The sequence below is a fragment of the Vicugna pacos genome, chromosome 23, assembly GCF_048564905.1.
Source record: "Vicugna pacos chromosome 23, VicPac4, whole genome shotgun sequence".
NCBI classification, from domain to species: domain Eukaryota; kingdom Metazoa; phylum Chordata; class Mammalia; order Artiodactyla; family Camelidae; genus Vicugna; species Vicugna pacos.
Window position 1 is genome coordinate 29,718,512 of NC_133009.1, and position 19,624 is coordinate 29,738,135.

The following is a 19,624-nucleotide window of genomic DNA, read 5'->3' on the forward strand; positions in this document are numbered from 1 at the left end:
TCATTCACCTACTCAATATGTAGAATATGTATGTTTTCCAGTTATACGTATGAGCCACACATTTTTGAACTTGGCAAAGAAGACAAAGGGACAAAGGGAAACACAGTACAGGTCACAAGAGCGTGTGCACTCATGAAAAGCTGCAAGGGAAGCTTCCACAAAAACGTCTGAATTCTGATGAAGAGCAACAATGAAACCCTCATCTTCCAGAATAGAATTTGATTGGCTGCTAGGAAAGTGCAAAAAGTGTGAACAAATGGGGACTAGAGAAAGTTTGTTTTGTTGAAACAGTTGCTTTACTTCTGTATGTCCATTCAGATATCAAAAACACTAGGAGCCAGTCAAATGTTTCACTTTTTTCCCATTGTTATCTTGTTTTCCTGTTCTTCTGTTGTTACCCTAAGACTTAAAGGGTCATGGCTCCAGAAATAAGACCTAGGACAGAATTTGTTTCTGTGGACTAATAATAATCATTACAATAATAATGACAAAAGCAATGCTTTATTATGTGTTTTAAATATTTAAATGCATACAAAATGGGTGTGAGTACACACACACTACATATAAAAAAAATCTTGAGTGTGTAATAGACATTGCAAGCAGTGGGATGGGGAGAGGGCATGCAGTGTTTAAGAGGCGGGGTCTTGGAATCAGAATGCCACGCCAGAAAAACTGCTCTGCACTTGATTAACTCTGTCACTTTGCAGAAGCCCCTCAACCCCCCGACCCTGTGCCCCAGGGTCCTCACCTGTAAAACGGCGAGGTTAAGAGCACCCTCCCCAGTTTTGTTGTGAGAGCTGATGAGCTCTACACACAAAGCACTTGAAACAGCTGTGCTCGTGTTATGTTTTTAATAAATTATAATTAACTCCTACCAATCTTCGTCACAGCCTTCCACGGTTCATATTTTTAATCTGATTTTCGATGGCAGGAAACTGATGATGTTTCCATAAACTTACCAGTTTACACCACTAGGGAGTGTGGACGCTGGGGTGAGAGCCCAGCTTTCTCCTCTTTCTCTCTCTGTCTGTCTGTCCCTCTCTCTCAGTGTCTGCCTTTCTCTCTGTTTCTCCCTCTCTCTAGCTCAGTATACAAGTACATTTCCTCACTGCTAGTACCCTGGTACTACTTATCAGCTGTTAGGTATCTCTGCTTCTTTTTTTCTAATTTAAAAAGTGGAGAAAATTGTAGCTCCTGTCCTACGATAACAGCTCAACAAACAGTAGCTCTTATTACTGTTTTTATGATTGTTAAACTTGCCCTTCGTTGTTACCTTATCTTGCTAGCCACTGTTTTCTCAGCATTTATTATCACGGTTAAATCACAAAGAACTTACACCTAACAGTTTTGCAATAGAAATTTATATATTGTTTATGGGGGGAGTATGTTGAATTATTAAATGGACTTACTCATAAACTTTTGGACCACAGTCTGCTTACGGCTGGGGATGTGAATATCATTGTGTGCATCATTCCAGATTGCAATAATTATCAGTCTTTTCTGGATGTGAACTCTGGCCTTAGTCCCAGACCTTAATTACTATTCCTTTTGTCAACCTGCTCTGAATTGCGCCTTAGAGACACCTCTGCTGGGGCTCTGCTGCTGCTGCGCGTCTCGGACGCTTCGGGGAAAGAAGCGAGTCTGTGTGTCCGTGTTGATCCCACATTGTCTACTCCTCTCACTTCCTTGTCTGACCATCAGGAGAAGAGCAGCATTTTAATGTTTTTCTCTCCTAGCTCTCTCTCTTCCCTTTGCTGGATTTCAGGTGATCTAATTTTTCGACCCCAAAGGATTAGCTTTGAAATTCCTCTCAATAATGAAAAATCAACTTCTTCTATACATTTCTGTTGTAGCTAGTTACCTAGAATAATTTCTAGAGCATCATAAATTGCATAAGCAACACAAGGATTTGGTAAGTTACTTGAGAAAAACAGCTCTAGAAGGCTGTTTTTAATAAGCCAGAATATCTTAGACAAACTATGATTTTTTAACAAAAATTCTGTCTTTACAGATCTTAATAGTCTTATCAATGTGTTCAACTCAAGATCAGGAATTTGCACATTTGTAGTCATCGGTACAAAATAAGGACAGTTGACCCTTGAACGACCTGGGTTTGAACCACAGGTCCACTTATATGTGGATTTTTTACAGTAAATGTGTACTTCAGTACCACACGATCCACAGTGTGTTGAATCCACAAATGTGGTACTGTGTATAGGGACTCCTGACTGTAAAGTTAATTGCACATTTTTGACCTCGAGGAGAGAGTGCCCTAACCCTCAAGTTGTTCAAGAGTCACCTATGTGCTACCAAGCCTGGAAATCTGATGTTCTGATTGCTCAATATAAAATTTACCAAAGTGTTGATGCCAGTCTTTTCAAGATTCGCATCAAACCTAGAAAACAATGAATTACATTACTGGAAATTAGGAGAACTTAAACAATTAATACAACCCATTAGATAAGAATTATAATAGCATTCATAGTTGTTAAAAATTTTAAATACACATGCTCCATATCTTACTCCATATTTTATGTAATAATTTGTACATAAAACACAGTCTGCCTTTGAGATTAGTATTAATATGCCCCACTTTACACATAGAACGTCATGTGTATAGAAGTTTGCTGTTTTGCCTGAGATCACGGGAGTTTCATGCTGCAGAGCGGAGGTTTAAATGCAGATCTGCTGCTGTCCAAGACCTGTGCTTCTGAATATCTAGCTAGATCCTGTGTCTCCCTGAGCTACTGCCCCATTTTTTACTTTCCTTCACAAGTAGTCACTTCTAAAAAATACGAGTTACTGTCTCTACTTCATCATCTGACAATCTTTCAATGAAGTGACCCAAATTCAGCCATAGCTTTCATGGATATGTAAAACCTATTCAGGATAAGAGTGTCACTTGGAAGCAAAAAATACCCTATAAATTATTCTTGCCTCCTCATCCCTCCCCCACACCCCACCCACATTCTTAGTCTGATCTGTGTCCTGGCCTTATTCCTACCGGAGGGGGCCTTTAAGAAACGGCTGACTGAGGCTGTGGTTTGGTCTTTAAAAATTTAATGAGCTTGTGAATATGAAACTTACAAACTTGGCATTATTTTGTGCCGTCTATTACCGAAAAGTGTTTCCAGCAGAAATTTGACTGCAAGTATCTCATACTGTAAATAATAGAAAACGTCTAGTTCAAAAGTTCTTCCAGAAGGGTAATGGGTTGGCAGTCTCCTCTCAGATATTTGAAAGTCTGCATTTTCATATTCTGAGCAGAGTGCTAAACAAATCTGCAAAGCCCTTTTAATAATTTCTCCCTGTGGATTGCACACAGGGTTTGAATCAGGAGGTTTTGATTACATGAAACCACTGAGAATAGGATTATTAATTCTTCAGACAGATAAACAGAATGAAAGGGAGAAATCTGCACTGAAAAGATGATTAAAGACTTAAAGGGAAATGGATTAAAAGTGAAAATTAAAGGAAGGAAAATGCCAAGAAGCATGTGTATTTGGATACGCTTTAATTTCCCCAAATACGCAAGTAAAATTAATATACACTCAGTCTAATACAGCAATGACTCAGTGAACCTGTCCAGCCAGGGAATGGGAAAATCTTGACAATTAAGACATCTAATTATCTGCCTAAGATTTTATCTACTCACACTTAAAAAAAACCTTTAAAATATGTTTTATTTATACTATATTAGTATATGATATTTTTATATACAAAAAACAGGCTTTTCTGGGTGATTCAAAATTAGTGTTTAAAAAATGAATAATGAGGTTTCAGTATCCCTATGGTTAAGTTGTATCCAATAAGTATTTCTATGCATTATATGTTAATACTCTTAACACTGCCTTTTTTAATGACTGAATGAGATTTCTGAATATCAGCTTCTGAACATACACTGTGTTCCAAAGAGTCACTTCAATGCTCGCCAGATCACAGCTCAGCAATTTCTTCTCATCCGCCCTCTCCCCAGTCCCTGGCAACAACCAGTCTGTGTTTTGTCTCTGTGGATTTACTTACTATAAATGTTTCACATAAAGGGAATCATATAGTACATGACCTTTTGTGACTGGGTTCTTCCATTGACAGTGTTTTCTTGATTGATCCACCTTGTAGCAGGGATCAGTACTTAATTCCTCTTTATGCTAAAGAATATTCCATTGTCTGCACATATCACTGTTTATCCATTCATTTGTTGATGGATATTTGGGATGCTTCTAACCATTTGGCTATTGTGAATAGCGCCGCTGTGAATTATACAAATATTTGAGTACTTGTTTTCACTTCTTTTTAAAAAATATTTCTAGAAATGGAATTGCAGGGTCATATGGTGATTCTATATTAAACTTTTTGAGGAGTCACTAAATTGTTTCAGCCGCTGAAACATTTTACATTCCTACTAACAGCATACAAAGGTTCCAATTCCTCCACATCCCTGCCAACACTTTTTGAAAAATTGATAGCAATCCCAGTGAGTGTGACCCGGAACTCATTATAGTGTTGATTTGCGTTTCTCTAATGACTAGTGATGTTGAGCATCTTTTCATGTGCTTGTTGGCCATTTGTAAACAGTACTTGGAGAAATATCTATTCAAGTCCTTCGGTCGTATTTTAATTGGCTTGTTTTCCTTTTTGTTGTTGAATTGGAAGAGTTCTTTGCCAGTGCCTAAGAAGTATCACTGGCTTAATAAATGCATTGATTCTGAATCTTAAACTATTCTACATTCCTCTTCACCCTTGTTTTCTCTAAAATTTTAAATCAACCTGGAAACAGGTAATTCCAGAATTGTGCTTATTCTTAAACTTAGCTCTACCATTTTTGTGTATGTTTCTGATTATACATTCAGGTATCATATTTTTTTTTTCTACACTGTGTATTTCTTTCCCTCTAAGGCCACACTGTTCACCCCAACTCAGAGGAGGAAGGTGTGTAACATTCTTATGAGTAAGACCCCTTCTCTCCCCTCCCCCAACCTATGTAAATTGAAAACACCTATCCCTTTATCATAATTATTTTTTATTATCAGTTCCAAAATCACAAGAGATATTATTATTTTATTTGTTTAATATAAGTCAAATTCATTGTCTCCTACTTGTATTTTACTTCCAGAAACAAAGAATTTTAAAAGTGACTTCAAATTTTCATCAATGAAAAAAAAAATGGGGGGGAAATGAATGTTTTCTAGTAAAGACAGTAAACTCAATGCCTTAAAAAAAATAAAAAGCTTTTCTGTTCCTATTCTTCTTTCTCCCAGATGCAAATTCATCATGTAGAACTATGAATGTTTCCTTATTAGAAATTTCCCTTAGCTTTATTCTGTCTGTTCCATGGGTCCCTACTTTGGAATATAATTATGCCCCTGACTAAATAACGTGAGGTTTCAGTTTTATTAAAAGAGATCTAACTACTTATTTTATACGTCCACAAAATTGTTTTTGCACACAAAGAGAAGCTCAAGAAACTATAGGAGCCACTTTCAAAAACCCGTCCCCTGAGAATGTGAGCGAATATCCTGATTTTGGTTAATTAAACGTGGAGTGCTTGATCTTAGGAAGATGATTATTCCTCATTCCTTTATTACAATGAAAGCATGTATGATGACCACATATGATTTAATATATTTGGCTCCTATGGATGATTCTATGTTGTTTTTGTTTTTTCCCTGATGAATTAACTTGTGAAAATGCTGGTATTTTTCCTGTTGAAGCCAAGCCTATTACCCGTGCCCAGATGCCTGTAGGAAGAGCGATTAAGAATACAGAAACCTGGCATCTGGAAGGAGTTAGCTTTGCTTCCTCTCTAATGGCTTCCAATCATTCTTTCTAAAAAACCCAGTCTTACAGAAAAAGACTAGACTTTCATGCAAAACTCTGTTAAATTAACAGCTCATCATTTTACAGTACACTGTAGTCGAACTCTGTTTTCAGTCATGTGTTCGGGCTCGCACTCCTGAAATCTCATTACAAAGTCAGTCTTAGACATATGGCTGCGTCTATAGCTACTTACTTCTTAAAAGAGACTGAAGTTAGTCTCTGCTTCCCCCGTTTATCAAATACGCAGCACAATGTGGTCTTATATGACGACTTTATTTATTTTCTTTCTTTCTTCCGCCCTCCTTCCCTCCTTCCCATCCTTCCTTCTTTCCTACCTTCCTTTCTTTTCCTTTTTTTTTTTTTTGTAGATTCAGTTCATTCCAAACATACATGACCTCTTTCTTTCTTGGACATTAGTTCTCATACCCAGGAGCTGTAAAATCATAAGACCACATGAGAATGTCAAACAATAGATTTTATGTCTTTCTACATATTTCTCAACACACATATATACATACGTACATACCTTAAACATATAACAGCTTTGCAGGGTCTTCAGATAGTCTCATTTGGAGATGAAACAAGTTTGCTAACCCATAGTACATTGCATATAAACAGGGGCAAAATGATATTTGAAATTCAAATGTATTGCTTCATTTGGTCATCGTAATAACTTGGGGACAGAATAGAGTAACACTATTATATTTACACACAAAAAAAGAGATTCAGGTTTTCTTAAAAAATGACAATATCAGGAAAATTTATCATGATGATGATCAGCAAATATTAATCGTTAAACCACGATAGCCATTTATTCATGATAATTGCAAATCATATTTCCAATCTATTAAAACTAAGAAGGCTGTGGATTTGAAACCCTAACCCTACTAGTTTTTTTGTTTGTTTGTTTAACTGGCTTCTCCATGAAGGAAGAAGTTACAACTCTCATAGGCAATGACTCCATTTTGCTTTTCTAGAAGATAGAGTAACTCTGTTTAGTTCAAGAAATTTGGGTCCTAATCTATCTGGTTTGCAATTGCAAGGAGTCTGAAGAATTTTTTAAGGCTGATCGAGGAGAAAGATATGACCAAGACATAGCAGTAGCACATGCAGTCTTTCCTTGGACAGGTTTGAATGCAGGGTGGGGAGAAGCAGGAGGGTAGCTTACGTGAGATGGGACTTAGGAGTTTATGTTATTTCAGCAACAAGGTGGGAATTCTCTGGGTCAGTGAGCTCCAAAGGGCAGCAGACACTTGGAGTCTTTATGGCTAGCAAATACTCAGTTATTTTAAAGTAGCAGACATTGGGTGCAGTTTTGCAGGTTATGCTTAGCAGGCAAGCTCTTCATGGCTTAAAGACTACTTTGAGGGGGAGCTGTATTCTTAAAACAACTGGATATGTAAACATGCACATTTAACACCAGAGGGCTTTTGATCTGTTGGAGCTCAGCCTCCTGTAAAAGAGTAAGCAACCTAGAGGCCATTATTCAAAGACCATCATTTGCTCACTTGTATAACAATCCATCCCCTTGCCCCAAGTTAATGGGTCAGTAAGTTGTACGTTGTTTCATGATGCCTGGGTCAGATACAAGAATAAAGCATCTTCAAGCATCTTCAAGACCCAGAATCCTCCAAGGACATAAACTAGGACTTCAAAGCCTGTTTGCAACCAGTTTGCCCACTTGGAGGAGATGGGATGGAAGACATCCAGGAAAATAGATCAAACAAAAGGAGTATATTTGTTTAATCTGTTTAGTAACTAGAGTGATATTATATGCCTTTTGGTGCATGTCCCTGACTATCTGTAACAGTTGATCATGATGAGTGTTATCTGCCCACATGCAGCAAGACATGGTAACAAGTACACCGTGTGAAATGAGGTTCCAGCCTTAATAACTAGGGATATGAAATTACCTAACACCCTGACCTCTAAAATATAGTGAGATCTGGCAGAGTTTCACTGGGGCTGTTTGTTCAATTTATGTGGATAATCCCTTAGACATGGCTGTCTATAAGTTATTTAATTCTTGTGTGGTGTCCACATATATGCAATTCTTAATGCTCCCAAAATTAGTGACCCTAAGGTGGTTTGAATGATGGGCACTATTGGAAAAGCTTGTTTGCATTATTGCAGTTGGACTAGTGTGATTTGTAGAGTCAAGTATTTGGGGGTTCTGTTACTGAGAAAAAAATCTAGAATTTGAGCCAACCTCAATACAGGAAATGTTGTCCAGGATTGGATGAGGAGAAGCTAGTGGTGGAGGAAATCATTTAATTCCCTTACAAATTTGACACAACATTGTAAAATGATTATAAATCAATAAAAAATGTTTAAAAACAATTCCCTTACAGGCCCTCCAGGCTCCCTCTGCTGTCTGTATTCTCTTCCTTATTTAAAGGTAAGTGTGTGTGGCTTAGGGCAATTCCAGCTGGTGTTGAAGCTTGTGATGTTAGAGTCAAACAAGCTTGTGTGTTATACACGTTTCATCCAGCCCCTGGATGAACTAAATTGGGCTCAGCCCACTACTGTCCACATATTTTGTGAGACTGGCCTCTGGATATTGTTGTTGGAAGTTCCTGGGCTGGAGAACAGCCTCATTTTGATAAATGAGGTCTTTGGAGGAGCTTGGCCGGGAGAGAGGTATTATATGTACTAAAATCAGTTTGTTGGAAACATGCCCAGCAAGCAGACTTTTGCTGAACTATTCGATTTGCATTTCTGTGTCACTGCGGCTGGGGCGATAGGCAGGTTCGGTCTGGTGGTGAATAGCATATTCCTTCTCGTTTGGATTGAAGTGCATTTGTCCTTGAGTTTCCTGTCAGTTTCCAATAGTGGATACCACCGGTGTGTTTCCATGAGCATGGGATGCCCTTGTAGTTTGAGAAAAACACTTGTTACTTTAGCTGTGTACCCAGTTAGATCCTGAACTATGGGATTCTCTCAGCTGGGTCAACTTATTTTAAAAATAGATATCAACTGTGTTACACATTAGGCCCATTTCTTTCCAGGGTATCATTACACTGCTGTCCTTCAGTGGGATTCCACTTACTCCACTGCGTCCGTTCCAGGGGGAGCTTTTCTAAAGCAGCCATTTGTGCTGCTTTAATAGTGCAGGGTGGCCTCTTGGGAGAGGTCAGTGGGACTGCACTAACACCTTCACGCTCGGGGGGGCTTTGCTGCAGAGATTCTCGTTACTGTTTCCAACTCCTGTAAGGTGGGTTGTGCGTGTTTTTAAGGATCCCTTAGAAACGTAACAGTGGAAGGTAATTTCCCTCAACTATTTCCCCAGTTCTCATTAACGGTGACCTTGGTAGGCCTGGGAAATGTTGTAATGGCCTTGGTAGGCTCAGTAAACTTTCTAAGTAGTTAATTTGGGTGGATATACTGTCACTCACAGAGCAGTTAGATATCTCTGTAGGATTTAATGCCTTTCGTAAGGATTGTCTTTGCTGTGTTGTTTATGGGGGGCAGCCAATTACAACTGGGTGCAACTATTATGGAGGACAGACTGACACTATGTATTTCAATTAATTGAAACTGTACACTGAAATGCAGACAGTATCATTCTGAGTATCTTTTCAAAAGACACTGGTCCAAAATGAACAAATGTGAAGATTCTATATTGTTTACAGCATCAAGGAATTGGAGGCAATCAGTGTCTCAATCCCAGAAGAAGCAACTGAGTGAAATGACATGAACAGTCAGCATGGAACATTACTGAGCACTCAGAAGAGAGTACATGTACACATGGAAATATAAGTCTCTCTTTCAAAAGCAACATTTAAAGGAAAAAGTAAAATAAAGGACAAAATGATTCTTAAGACACTACTATTTGTAGAGATTAAAATAAAGCCCAACAAAATAATTAAACAAGTTTCATACTAACACATACAGACAGCAGCATATGAATAAAGATAGTGTACTGCAGATAAAAGGGAGTGGATAATCAGAGGTTAATCCCATAGGGGCTGAGCCAGGGTGGGGAGGAGAAGGACGCTTAGCTCACCCTCTCCCACGAATACAGCAAAAATTATACCTATGCACAGAACAAATCACACAGAATACCCACTGAATTTTGGAAGAATATCTCTTACATCAGAAAGACAAGAAAATCTTCACAAAACTGATAAACAACAAGTTTCTTCTGTACAGCACAGACAACTATATTCAACATCTTGTAGTAACCTTTAATGAAAAAGAATGTGAAAAGGAATATATGTATGTATATGTATGACTGAAGCAGTGTGCTGTACACCAGAAATGAATACAACATTGTAAGCTGACTATCCTTCAATAAATAAAGGATTAATTAGATAAAATAGGGAGGCACTGGATGAGCAAACAGTGTACTGAACTGAGGATATCGAGGCACGGTTACATCAGAGCTTGACTCCCAGGGGGTGACGGGCAGAATAACACTGTGAGCAACCATGACCCAGACACCTGTATAATCTCCTCCCCTCCCCTCAGATCTGTGACTGTGATGAGAGATCAATCTTTTCATTACGTTATGTTATCTGACAAAAGGAAATTTTGCAGATGCAGTTAAATGAAGATTGCATTAGCTTCACCTGAATAGATAATTCCTTTAAAGAGGGGCTGGGGCCCTCCACGAGGGTCAGGGAGACTCCCAAGCTGCCCTCGAATAAGTTTGTTCTCAAGTGGTGAGTGGCTGTATAGAGGATACCCCGCGGCAGAAACCTGAGGTCAGCCCCTAGGAAGGAAAAGTCATCCTCAGTTTATAGCTTCCAAGAAAACAGGACTTTAGTCTTACAGCCACAAAGAACTGAGTTATGCCAACATCCGTGCGAGCCTGGAAAAAGAACCAGGGCTCCAGGAATGACTGAATACAGCCCAGCTGACATCAGTGGTTGCTGGCTCGTGAGACCCTGAGCAGAGGACCCAGAGGGATGGTGCCCGGATTCCTAACCTATGGAAACTGACACGATAAATGTCTTAAGCCGCTGAGTTTTTACACAATTTGACAATTTGTTCCACATCAGTAGATGACTAATACAAGGAACAAAAGAGAAACTGCAACAATATTTCTACTTTGGGGATCAAAAGTAAAAAGAAAAAAATGAAAGGAAGAGGGAAGGAAAGTAAAGCTGTTGTTCTTTCTTAGAGTTATTTTTTAGCAGTCTATTAACTTCGTCAAGCAATAGACTAACATTTTGCCTTTTTTCATGTCAATTCATCATATCTTGGTAAGTACACACAGATGTTCACCTGTTGCTGCACTTGGTATGTTGGAACCCAAAGCAAACAAACAAACAAAAATAAAGCCCACGAGGGGAAGAAAAAAGATATTGTTACTGCCTAGGGGGAAAAATACTTATATTGGGGCAAAACAAGATATTACAACAGATCTTGGTGTGTGTGATGTCAGTGCCCAACAGTGAGTGAGTTTCAGATCACTGAGTCATCCATTTCAAAAGATGAACGCTTACTGCCAGCCAGATGACAAAGCTTCTAGCAAAACAACCACATAATGGACAGGCTGCCTCCATCCACGATGGTCTCTGTTTCTGAAAGCCCTGGGTAGCCTAGGTAACTGGCCATCTGAGTGACTGCTCCTCCCCTCTGCGCCCTAATTCCCATTCTTACGCTTTAAATTAACCAATGAGGAGAAAACACACAAACCCCTCAACACCCGACCTGCCCTCAACTCTGATGAAGGCAGAGCCCCAGGTCCTCTCTTGTGCTCCCCCAGCCCCCGCCCCAGCCTCACTGAAAGACCCTCGGGCTTGCTGTGGACCCTCCAGGACTTCTAAGTAATAAATCTTGTTTTTCAAAATTCCCTGGTGGTCTTTGCTGAAGTGCATCCTGCAATCATAATAAGAACCACAAAGGCTGGTCCAGTCACGACATTGGACTCCTTGGGGGAAACGTCTGTAAGGGCTCGTAAGGGGTGACAAAGGCATTCCGATCCCAAAGCATCACTGCTGAAAGGCGGGGACCAACGCTACAGTATGTTTATACCAGACAAAACTGTAACAAGGGCAACATACTCTAGTGTCATTTGTCACCTGTGTTTATACTGAAATCATCTTCCTGATACTTTCTAAGATTTCTCTCTCTTGCTCTCTCTGCTTATGTTAGTCTATTTTCATCTTTGATAAGCAGAAAATTGTCAGAGTTTCAGCAGATGAATTCCATTTTTTTAAATCTTCTGGATTGCAAAGAAAGACTTGAATCCTGTCCTCTAGTGAGACGTACAGGCTGAGTTTGTAACACTGAGATCATCAACCTCATTAGGAACACAAGCCTTCCTGAAGATTAATTAGAACACATTTCCTAGCGGCTATGTTTCCCACCAGAGAGGGAATCGCAGTTCTTTATGACTGCCTTTGGAAGGTTTCTTATATACCTTTTTAGTTTTCACAAATCCTGGGATAGTTTGTGCTGAAGCATATGAAAAAGTGAGGCTAATTAAAGTTATATGCATTTATTAAATAAACAAACTTACTTATTCTGGAAATGCTAGAATAAAATATAATCATTCAAATTGTAATTAGTATTTGAGCAATAATGTACATCAACTGCATTTTCACTTTTCCAATTTATTGCTCATATATAATTGCTACAGTGAATATTTCATTATCACTTTTAAAGCATAATGTAATACAGTCGCTATGCAAAGGAAATCACTTTGTTCTGTTGAAACCCAATTTTGAGCATGGCCAAGCTTTGTAGGAGAATCCATTTTATTTCTTTATTTTTTTCTGGGCGCTCAGGAAGGGTTTTATTTCTCAGGCCCTTGCAGTCTGGTTGTATGATGGATTTTTGGGCAGTGGAATATGGGTAAAAATGATACACATGAATTCTAGACACGACTATAAATCCGCTCTGGAGAACTTCTCCTTTATTTATTCCCCCTTTTGCAGTGACCAAACAAGTTGTATCTTGAAGTCTGTGGCATCAAAATACAGGAAAAGTTTGAGTATTTTAAATGAATGCATTTAACAGAGCCCTCACTCACCATGTTAAGACTGTAACACAAGAAGTAACAAAGTGTTGCAGCATTAAGCCACTGCTATTTTGGGTTTATTTTACTGAAGATCAGCTTACCCTATTCTAATACAATAATCACTATAGTATTATTTGCCTTCTAAAGTAGCATTTGCAGATTTACCATGGGATTATATTATGTTTGGTCAGCAGAATTTTTTAACATTGACTTTCTATGCTTTTAGATGCAGAATACACTATTTTGTCACTATCCTTGCTATTACATTCCTTCTTCATTAATTTATTTACATTACAGGCCCTGGAATCCATCTGGGTTTGCAGACCACTCCTATACACGAATCTTATTTAACGCTGTCTAATGCTGAGACAATAACTGTTAGCTTTTGTGTACTTTTCTGTATATGTGACTTATTATGTGCTTCTCAAAGACACAAATAACAGTAACAGTTTGGTAAACTCTAAAACCTGACATTTTCAAAAGATCCTGCACATGGTTTAAGATAAAAAAATATAAAAACATAGCCTGAAATATGGAATTATTCCATCTAGGTAGAAAGCTGGATTTGAAAGTCAGTATTAAATATGCAATGTACCGCCCCATAATTTATGTAACTATTAGCAAAGATGATAAATAGATAAACCCAGACTGTCTTGCAGTATTTATAAGTATGGGATTAAGGCTTCTGGGAATAAAACTGTATGTCTTAGACATATAAACTAAAGTTTATGGAATTTAATTGAAGTGGGCTGTGGTTCCAGGCAGGAATGTGCTACTAGATTCAAGCTTATCCTGAGGGTATGTAAATATTTAACTTATTCAAGTGGTGCTAAAAGTTCATCACAGAATCTTTTTGAACTAGTCATACTTTTATTTTCATAGATAAATTTCATAAATGGAAAATGGATTAGAGTCAGGATACCATATTCAACCAGCCCTAATGGATAAATTTTAGATTTCATTTTGTAATCCCAGGCCAATATCTGATTCTTTCTTTCTCTTGGTTTTCCAGAGTTGTTTTGAAAAATATATTTTCCATCGCTTTACCGACTGGTCCTTTTCTTTTACGGACATTACTAGTAACAGTTGCAATGAAACAGACAAGGAGTATCTAAAATCAACCCTGGGTAAGTGAAAAATCTTACAAAAATCATTGTCTCAGATCAATGATATTGACACTTTTTGTAAGTGGTCCTAGAGAAACTCTCTTACATACAGCTGAGATGGTCTTATTAAATAAAATGTAAGCACATAATGCTAAATTTCACAAGATTCTAATTCCCTAACGTGCTTCCTTAGATAGGCCTCAAATGTACACAATTTAATTTACACTACACATTTTTTGTCAGCCTGTCTATCCTTCTATCAAGATACCTCTTCCGTATACAGTACAAACAATTCCTCCACAGTGCTCTCTTAGACTAATTGTTTTCATGATGTATTCCTCATTTCTACTTTTTATCTCAGGTTTTTTGCAGGACCTCAATGTCAGACAGAGCTGACAGCGTAGCGTCCTCAGGTCTTGATCATGCACACAACCCTATGCATGTGAGCAGCCTTCTAGGTCCTCAGCAGGTTGGCGCTCTTCGAATCCCCGAAGGACATTTTTCATCAGCTTTCTTTTAAGCTCTCGGTTAGTCTATTGTTTGTCTCAAGTCTTATCCCTCATGTCAGACAGCTACAATGCTAAAATATTGACCTATAAATGTTTCCTAAAACCTCCTCTGGGTAGAGACTTTTAGCACAGAATGCAGGTCAGATTTAAAGATAAGACACTTGAGTGAGCTCTTCCAGGGAACCACCGAACGGGTCAATAGTGACGGTTTGTTGGCCATGACAATTTGAAAGAACCCCAGCTTCGTTCTGCTCTCTTCCTTCTGATCCGTGAATATGGACTATTATTGTTCAAGGCTACTGCTTTAACTGAGGGACAGAAAATGTGATGCAGGCCCATGAAACTGTCACAAATTCATTGTTCTTACTGACATTCAGCCAGTTTCTTGAATACGCTCCACGTTGCCACAACCCTCGGTTAATTTTCAGAGTTTTTAAAATGGTGATTCTTCCAGTTTTTGCCATTTTTTTTTTCATTGATTTTCTGAAGGGGTGAATTTTTGTTATCACCAATATCATTGTTATCACCAAATTATACTCTTAAATGTTGGTTCTGTCACAATGTTTGCTTTTTTTTTCAGGTGTTCCTGTTACACATGTGTTCAGTATTCTTTGAATGTCTTTTGTATCTATTCCCTGCTCTCCTAGCTCTTTCTCTTTATTTTTTTTTTTTCATTTATTTTTACTCTCTCTCTTACTTATTCATTTTTCATTTGTGTCTCTTCTTTCTTGAGACACAATTTGCTCCTTATTCTTTATTTTTGAGATGATTTGAGATGATTTTTGTCTTCTTCAGCATCTTCCCCGAGTTCTCTAAATCCTCACTTCATATCTTTCTACTGTTTGTCCATTTCTGTTCTGAAAATATGAATTATAATTTATTAAATAGGAAATTTTTACTTTAGGGTATTGTGTTATAAATTTCTTCCAAGTTTTGTCTGTAATATTTCAGCGTGCTCTTGAATGTTGAAAGGTTTATATTAATTTTTTTTAGAGTTTCTTTTTATGGGTGCTTTTGCCTTTTCTTTGTATTATTGTTTGTTTGCATTTTCTTTTCCTGAACCAGCATTATCAGTAGATAATAAAAATTGTGATGTGGGTGGCTACAAAGGATTTCAAGTAGCTTTTATGGTTTCTGTTAGGTGTATAGATATGTATCTCTGAGAAGCATCACTAACAAAGTGTCAAGATTAGGGTTGTGAAAGTCATACATGGAAACAGGTAAACAACCACCCTCCCACACACATTGTCTCCTTTTATTCCCAGCCTTGCTCACTATGTCTAGCCAGTGAATAGGCTAAATACTCTGCTGTCTCAGTGGCTTTTTCTCCAGATATAAACACTGCCCGCTCCCACATGTCCTTCATGTCTATATGTCTGTGCTCAAGTCAAGTACTGTGCTCAACTACCTGAAGAGGTGAATTTGCAGACCGCATTTTACAGTAGAAAGAACAAAGCACAGGAAATTGAATTTACTTCCTCAGTTAGAGAGACCAGTCAACTATAAGATCACTCAAGGCAGTCTGTGGTCCAGAGACTGATTCGGCCAGCAATCTACAAGGCTTTTCTCTCAGAGGTCTGTGGCATAGTGTGTCTCCCAGTCATAGTCAACATACCACAAAACCAGTTCTGTCAATTACTGCAGTATCTGTTTTCATTATTAGTTCAGATATGCCAAAGTTAAATAACTTTCAAAATAAATACTAGTGGCATTAGACAAGTATATTTAAGCTAGCAAATTATCTACAGTCAATACTTAAGTTTCAGGGTTAGAATAAAGAATGGTCTTAGACTATTTAACCAATAATAATATCCTCTTTTCTTTATATACCTTACATAAACATTTATACTGAAAGGAAAATAACAAGTGTAAAGGGTAAATAGGACAGCAATGGTATATAATTCATAGATCAAATTGTCTATTAGGTGTATAGATATGTATCTTTGAGAAGTATCACTGACAGTGTCATGAGTGGGGTTGTGACAGTCATACACGGAAACTGAAGCCAAGTACTGTCATTCAGATTATGTTTTATTTTATGTGCTAATTATTGATAAATATCACCATATGCTTAAAACAAAATTTCATTGCTTGGGTGATTTTGTGAGAATGAAATCATAAAAACATTAACACTCCATAGATATAAAGATAAATTCTTAGGAATTGAGAAGAAAAAAGATCCAAAGGATCACTGAGCTAATTATGGCTTCTAATAATCAAAATGTAAATCAGATTGATTAGCAAAGTTAGTAAATATAATTTGACATAACCAATTCAAACATGACCAGTGGAATTTACAGTGTAAAGACGAGGGGTACGATATTTACAGTTTCTAGGTCAGCTTAAGTTTTGTTTCTTGGGGAAAAGAAATGCCCATGAATGCACCAGAAACAATATTTCTGCACCAGTGGCCCAACGAACCTCTTTATCCATCCATCATCTATTCAGTCCATCCTTCATAATGCAGCCTGAGGGATTTGTCAAGAATGCCAGTCCCTTGATAGCTCCTCAATAATATCCAGACCACTTAGATCATGCAACAGGTTTGACATTTCCTATCATACTTATCTGAGTCTCAGGTTTGCACAAATTGACTCTATTTTTCTATATCAATCTTATATCTTACACCAAACGCCTTTTGTGGCTAATTCAGTCCATTCTGCATTTTACTTGTCCATCTGACAGTCTCTCTGATCAACTAAGTATTGAAAAATCAGTCAGATCCAATTGCAGTTTTACTTCAGGCTTCCCTTTCTCTATTTTTGACTTGACTCTTAGAAAGTCTGCTGGCCAGGACACTCATGCCTATGGAGTTTTCCTCTACAGTCTGTAAGGAAAACATAAACTTTCTTTTTTGGGGGTTAGGTCTCTATTTGCTTCTACTGTTTACTTAGTCTCACAACATTGTGTGTGTGTGCGTGTGTCTGTCGTCTGTCTGTCTGTCTGTGTGTAAGGGAGCAAAGAGGAGGGGCTTCCTCAATATCTGAAATCATCCTCTCAGCACAGGTGATGTTTGTTCCTGGCTCAGATGAGAAAAGACATGCAGGTCTGGTTGGCACAGATGAATGCCCATAAGCACTTTTTGTGGACAATTCTAGTCTTGTAACAATTTGGTCAACCTTCAGCCTCACTTTTTATGCATGCCTTTGAGTTGGTTTCCCTACCCACCACTTGGCCCCTGGAGGAGGAACATAGGTTCACTTTCCCATTAAATGATATGCTGCCCTCTGAGATCAAAGAAGACTTATGGGTCCTTGCCATGCCATTTTTAGACCCACAGCAACTTGGCTCCTTCTTTTGGGACACAGCCTGAAAGACAAAGGGACCTCTTATCTTTAGCCTTGTAATTTTCTTCATCCCTGCCTTCTAGTTCCTTACAAATTGAAGATCTTTTAAAATAATGCCCATGTGGCAATGGAGAGTAACTACACTGCCAACCACATCTTCTTCAAAATCTCTTCTGTAGGATGCCGATCCTCCACATCTCACCACAGAAATCCAAAATCTGACCAATTTTATCACCATTGCATGTTCCCTGCCCACTTTTCCTTTGTGTAAATGAATATGTCTTGTCTCCCGTTCTCAGTGTCAATAGTGTCTATTTGTTAGAAGAGCAGAACATTGTAAGTTGTCTAATGACTGAAGTTCATACACTGCCATAAAATTAATCTTTAATATTAATCTTGCATTTTTTAGGAGGTGGCTTCCTTCATGAGGAAACACTGACATCACTGTCTCATCAACAAGGTAATATACATGAAACAATGCAACTGGTCTAAGTTTTTTATTCCCTCCCTCATCCTCCCATGCCCTTCAGGCATGCCAAGTACCTGTAATTCCTTAAAAGCACTGAGGTATCTTCACCTTTCTCTCACATAGATATATTACTCCCTTTGCCTGGAGGGCTTTGCATCTTTTTCAGGTTCTGTCTGGAAATTCCCTCACCTAGATAGACTTCCGTAACCTCCCTCCATCCGTCCAGTAACCTCCCTCCATCTGTCCATCTGTGGGTTTCCTGTACTGTGTCACAGCAATTGTGCACGTGTCTGTCTCACCCATAGGGCCATCCCGTAGTTCTGTTACATCCTCCCCTCCATTAGCCGAAAGTCTGTCAACATCACAGATAGTGGCTATTGCTTCAGCCAGGTCACAAAGTGAAGAAGATATGCAGTGACTCTCAATGGGCATGCCAACTGAATGAGAATTAAATCTTTGTTGTTACAGCCATTTAAATTTTAAAATAAGTTGTTGCTACAATATATCTGAGCCTAAAGGTGACTGATGCAGCAATAAATATTCTGAATTAGTTGACTTACTTAGAAAACAACTTAAGGATGTGTCTTTATTTAAATAAAATGGTGTGTAAAATCCAAATATGTTAATATGATTGTATAGTGGTTTGTCATGTCATGTAAAAATTATGTAAATCAAGCTCCACATTTAATATTAACAAGGTTTTTGAGGGCTGCTGTAGGCTGAGGAGAGAGAGAGACAGAGAGAGACAAATAAAGAAAGAAAGAGAGAGAGGGAGAGAGCACACTTGAGAACATTAAGGCAATTTCTTGGAATAAAATACTAATTTAAAAAAGAATTATACACTGTGACAGCTAAGAGGAACCTAGGAAAAGGATAACTGAATGTAATATGGTTTCCTAGATGAGATCCTGGAACAGGAAAATAACATTAGGTAAAAACTATGGGAATATGAGTAAATAAATTTGAATAAATTGTGGTCCTTAGTTTATAATAATGTATCAGTAGTTGTTCATTAATTGTAAAAAATACACCATACTAATATAAGGTGTCCATAATAGGGGGAAATGGATGTGAGATAAATGGAGACTATCTTCATGATTTTTCTGTAATTCTAAAGCTGTTCTAAAAGTTTTTTTATTGAAATATTGTCAGCTACAGTGTGTCAATTTCTGGTGTACAGCGTAATGTCCCAGTCATGCATATATATGCATATGTTCATTTTCATATTCTTTTTCATTAAAGGTTATTACAAGATATTGAATATAGTTCCCTTTGCTATACAGAAATTTGTTATCTGTTTTTATATATAGTGGTTATCATTTGCAAATCTCAAGCTTCCAAATTTAAAATATATATACATACATAAATATATTTTAAAAACAAAGCTCTTGGTAAAGATAAAAATTTATTGGAGAATGTACAAGTATTTTCTTTAATAAATATTTTGATAATTTATATAATAATGT